Here is a 6,195-nt window from a genome sequence, read left to right on the forward strand (position 1 = left end):
AGGATCTTTCTCATTAGCCTCCGAGCCATCATCTTTTTTGCTCATATGTCGGGCTGTGTGTCCCACCACCAAGATAGGCGCTAAACACCTCCGAATTGTTCAGTACACGAGAATCCCTAAATCTGCCTTGGCGTCTCTGATTATCGGGTCCTTTTCGAAATCTTGCGGGAGATCGTCAACGCTATCACTATCACGATATTTCCAATAAGGTTTGCGTACAGGTTAACCACGTGAGTAGTTAACGCCTTGGCCGTCTTTTCTCCCTTCTCCTGGAGCTCTCGTTGAACATAGTCTGCGTGTACCTTTTCGATTGTTTCATCGTCAGCCTTGTCAACAAAGCCGTCTGTACATTTTTTCGGTAAAAGTGTCAAATATATTCGCGAGCTGTCCCATTCTCTTTAGTGGACGTTGAAATTTTAGAAAAATAGTACTACTATCACATAGGGTAGAATTACCACGATATGCAAACACACTTCCATTTTATTTAAGTGTGTTTGATCAACAACGCTAGGCTAGCTAAAACATAAGCGGAGAGGTATGTATCCCGTTGTCATGTAAAACTCTTTTGTCGTATGTAATTAACCCCTGGTTGTGCACCCGAAAACCTATGTATTTGGCAGTGTCTAGACCACCCCTTAGCGTGCTCAGGTTCCTAGACCAAGTCACTGCATTTTGGTTCCTCGACATGCCCTTGCACGAAGGTTTCATATCCTCTTTCCCTTCGACAAAATAGAACTTGGCCGTCAGGGCAATTATTCGAAACCCGATGAATTCTGCTTTGAATAACCCTCCCGTTCGACTCGAGTACTTATCAGTGACGAGCCAGTTTTTAACATCTTTGTCGTAAGTGTCAAGCAATTTGGGGCGAACGACATCCCACAACTCTTCTCCAGAGATGGCAATATAAGCACTGTCCGTGTTCATGTACAGGTATTCGAAATCTCGACGATCCACGTACTTGTCCAAAAAATCATAGTAAAACTCTAGCATACGAAGTTTCGCTAGTTGGTACACCGCAATACCACACTGGTAGGCTCTATCGATACTACACTTATGTTTACCTTTTCTGAGCTCCTAAGCATCTCCGATCTCTTCAAGGTCCTCGAGTTACGGGATTCGCAGGGCCGCATCAACCTCCTTTTCATCTCTCGTAAACATAGTATTCGCGTGTCCCCTCAAATCCTCAATCATCTTACCATAGAAGCTGTCACCTTTTAGCTTGGCCGTATCTCCTGCAATACGTTTGTTGGGGTCTTTATCGGCCTGTCGTCGTGCTTCGGCATTATCCTCCGGGAACCATGCAAATGGCTTACCTCGAGTGTACTTGAGGAACTGGTAAAAAGCAGTCACTCTCAGGCCATGGTCAAGGTACCATTTCAGCACGGGCGTATACAGCAAAATGTTTTCAGCTTTCATCAAATCCAGAAGCTTACGCGTACCTGGAACACGCTTGCGCCCCGTAGTTTTCAAGTAATCGTGCATATACTCGGGGATTTGCTTGTCGGGTATCTCCTTAACGACAAATAGCGGAGCCATTTCGCTGAATTTTTATGCCGATCTTCAGGTACCTCGATAATAACCTGTGCAAACCCAAAGAGCAATCCATCTAGTACACCTCGCGTTAGTAGCTCTAAGGTATGCGCTGATGTTGGTGTAGCCACCTTGATCAGCTGTTCCTTGCCACAAGGAAAGTCCTGCATCAGGGTACTTGGGTAGAGCATGTTTGCGTCGTACCCTAGAATGGTCTTGCAGGGGTGGGGTTCCTCGTACACGTGAGATCTTATGCCTGTCACGTCCCGGTCATGGTACCTACAGAATACGATCGTGGGACCACCTACCATCCCCGTCCTCAAGAGCTTGTTGGCCTCGTTCCTAGTACATTTTTCACATGTTTTCAGTACCTCTTTACAACCCTTACAACCTTTGCTATAGCAAGAGTCCTCGCTTCGAAATTAAACACAACGTTTGATTTCGTTCTTCTTATGCCGTGATAGGTTGCAGACTTTTTTAGAAACGTAGCCGCACACCTCGAATTCCCAGTGTTGGATCAGCCTGTCTAAATCCTTGATGTAGAAACAGTGCCCGTCCACCATACCAAGATTGATAATGTCTAAACCCTTTTTCTACTGCTTTTGCCCGTAAACGAGTCGCCATGGTGCTGTTTCAGAGTTTGTCTTTGGCTGAAAGACTCTAATGTTGATCTTGGTATGGCAACTCCCTCAAGATCCACCACCCTCGTAGGTCTCACATCTTTACGCTTAAGCTTATGGTACTCGTAGTACTCTCGGGCTAAGGTGAGAGCAGGCCTCTGAACTCTGTTCCTCGTTTTACGTTAACCCTATCTCTTACAGCTAAGGATTTCCAAAAGCATAAGTTGTCCGTTCTGGCATCTTCGCCATAGATGGCGTAGATGACCTTATATTTCGCAACCAATCCAAGAGAGGGCAGCATGCCAGGAGAGATTCACGCATGCTTATGGTCTTGATCTGTACGTGACCAAAGACAATTTTTCCTTCGTATGCTCTTGGGGTATTGGTGGTCCTAACAGGTGGTAAATAAGCCTTAGTCTCGCCATCCACCAGATCGAGACGCTTCATCTCGCATTCTTCAATGAACGCTTCAATTTCAGCAATGCTTGATAGTGACCTGGAGCTTTTTGTTTTGTTGTAACTAGACACGCCACCTCCACCTTTGTAAATATCACAGCTCTGTACACAACATAACATGCATGTCCACGTGTGACGTAATTTTTCGCATAATCACGTCCTTTAATGGTTGGTTCAAATGCTTGTTGAACCGCCATGTTTTGATCCTATTTCCATTTTCCAACATTCGGATATCATCCTGGATGTCCTCCGTGTAGTCTTACCGTGCCTTCTGTTTGACCTCGTCGTGAAGCGTTGTACCTCCCGACATTTGTTCCCTTGCCTTGTTGTAGTAGAAGGTAACAGTATCCCTCACACTCTGTAGTCGATCAGCAAGAGCGTCGCGATTTGCTGCCACTGGTGCCGACACGGTGCTATATAGTTTGCTGATTGCATTCTTAAACCAACTGATCCCTTTTTTATATACAGATTTTAACAAAGTCCGAAGATTGCTGAGCAAGTTGGTCACGTGTTTTATAACGCTGCTGCGCATGCGTTGATTGTCAGCTGATGTTTCAACAAAAGTAACGTCACATGTTACCATCCGCTATTACTAAAATAAATACCGACCTACACCGACAAGTAGATCAACAAGACGAGGATGCAAAGAAAAAAGCTATACACTTACAACAGACATCAAGCAAAACCACATGATCTTAATATTGGACGGTCATTGTCAAACAATATAAAGAGAACAAGCTGTCACCTATATTTGAACCACAACCTTACAATGTGACTGCAACAAAAGGTTACATGATCATAGCCGAATCTGATCACGGGAAGACAGAGGACACGAAACCCTGCTGATTTCAAACAAGTACCACATAATACCGAATTTTAAGCCTTCAAAGAGGAAGAGGAAGAACAGGAAATGGAATCACCGCTCAGCCTACCAATTGATAACGACGTAATATCAGCTGACAACCACGAACCATTAACACAAAGACGTCAACCTGAACGAAAGACTTACCCTAGTAGACTGCGTAGACCAGGTCGAGAGTGGAAATACAACTACGCAAACACTTTGACACGTTACCAAAAAATATTAGACAGAGAGACATGTACATAGAAGAAAGTAACTTTATAGAAAGCTATTTTTGAACCTATACACTTAAAAAGAACGTTTTCTGTTGTCTTGTTTATGTTATAGAAACAATTCATTGAGCGATGGGAAGATGTTGTAACGTGACAACAACGATGGAGAGAACACCTGGAGAGAATATTTGAGGGACATATTCTTCTCCAAGGATCAATTCATTAAAAATAAATCCTATATTTTGAACTTCAGAAATTGCAAAAACCCTAGCATCGTGTACGCTTTCCGGCTATTCAATGTCAACGTCAATAAACAGGCTGTTATGGTTACAAATAGCCTGACAATTAAGAGTGTGTTTCATTTTGTAGGAAAAATAATCCTGTGGATTTTCCGAGGGTCTTTTAATCAGAATGTGAGTGCCATCCACACAGCCATTTAATTGAGCAAATCCTAAGTGGTCATTAAAAGAAGTTGATACCTTTGAAACTTCTTTTTTTGTAATGGGTACCTGATGAATTGTGGGCCTAGGTTCTTACAAATGATGCCGCAAATTTCTTTCAATATTACAAAGTTGACTTGGAGCATCCAAACACATTGCTAGTCATACCTTGGAGGACCTCCAAGGTCATACAGTGATCCTTGATCTGTCAAGTAGTACAAGGTCATAGTTACTCTTTTCCCCAGGCTTATGACGTCTTGTCGAATTTTGCCAGATCTTTGTTAAGGGTGCGGTCTTATCGTGTTTACTAAATGATTAAAATAATCCCGAATCATTCGCAAATTTCTTCTTCCTCCAATGCTTTTCCTGATTCCATGTTTTGCCACAATAAATCTGTTCGGCCAGGTTTTATCCAAACACATCGTCTTTGTTGTACATATCTGGAAATAAAAGACATGATTCTGATATGTTACATTTTCATATTTGACAATGGAAATGTTAAAATAAGGTATTTTTATATCGCAAAATAGAAAAGGTCCTTTAGTTGTTGAGATATGAGCCGGCTCTCACAACACATATCCCACCTCAACATTGCTCGTCGATATCTAAACAATGCTTTGTTTCTAGCAAAAATTTCATTCCGCCTGCGTGTAAACGTGGTCTAAGGAACCGTTTACACGTGAAATCTCATCCCAGGACGAGTTCATCCCTACCTCTAGTGGAAATCCTCACAACGTTTACATGTTCCAGGCAGGATGAAATTTTATCCTGTGATGAGTTCATCCTTGCCCTAAAGTAGACAGGGATGAAATCTCATAATGGGAGGATCAAAAAAAAAATGCATGTAACCACTCTAATTTATTTCATCTCGGAATGAAATCAGAAAGAAAACACGTGTAAACACGATTCATCCGACAATGAGAATGCTGAATGTACACTTTTCACATTCTTTAAACATGATTTTAATATTGGAGCCATAAAACATTTCGTTGTTTCTTTTTGTGATGACCAACAAAGCGAAAAAAAAAACACTTGAAATTTAAAAAATATGAAGAGGTTGGTTTTAACTTCTTTTGTTAATTTATATACTTTCCAAGTTTTTTATTTTATTTTTAATGAAAAGTTAAAGAGAATTTTATTATAAATTTATACCAGTTCAACCATTTTTCGATCATTATTTATGAATCTATTGTTTTTCATCTCAGGCACCATCCTTCTCCGTTTCTCGTTTGACTTTTGTATTCACAAAAAAAATCTCTTTGAATAATTATACCGTAATGCCTCGAATAAACGCCCGGGGCGTTTATTAATTTTTTGACATTTTTAAGGGCGTATATTCGAGAGGGGCGCTTAAAAGAGGGGGTGCGTTTATTATATTTTTCACACTTCATCTCTTTTGCAGTTTTTAAAGATACCTATAATATATATCTTCACAACAGAAAATAAAAGATATTCACATGTTTTTAGTGAATGAACTTCATATCGAAAAACTAAATTTCCAACCTTAAACCTAAGATAAAAAGTAAGTAAGTATACTTTTACTATCGCATCGAATAAACGCCCCTTATGAGGGAGGGGCGTCTATTCAAGGGGGCGTTTATTTAAAAAATGACTGAAAAGGAGGGGAGTCTATTCGATGGGGACGTTTAATAAAAGGGGGCGTTTATTCGAAGCATTACGGTACGCAAAGTTAGCAAAGTTAATGTTTCCTCCCGGGACGAACTCATCTCATCCCGGGGTGAAAATACAGTGGAGAATTTCTCTATCTTGACCACTCTCTTTCTCGAACTAAAGTCTCGGTCCCTTTGTGGTCTGCCCCAAAGCATTTTTCTCTCTTTATCTCGAACTTTCTCTTATCTCGAACAAATTATTTGGTACCTTGCAAGTTCGAGATAGAGAGATTCTACTGTATATGCTGATTTCATATCCTTGGGGATGGGGCTCACGTGTAAACACTTTTTGATTCATCCCGGGATGATGAGATTTAATCCCGCCTGCGTGTAAAGGCCGGTTTCCATACAACGGCATTTTGCGCCCAGTCGTAAAAAGCGCCGTGACTTTTGATCTACGCATGC

This window comes from Hydractinia symbiolongicarpus, chromosome 5 (genome assembly GCF_029227915.1).
Source record: "Hydractinia symbiolongicarpus strain clone_291-10 chromosome 5, HSymV2.1, whole genome shotgun sequence".
Taxonomy (NCBI): Eukaryota; Metazoa; Cnidaria; class Hydrozoa; order Anthoathecata; family Hydractiniidae; genus Hydractinia; species Hydractinia symbiolongicarpus.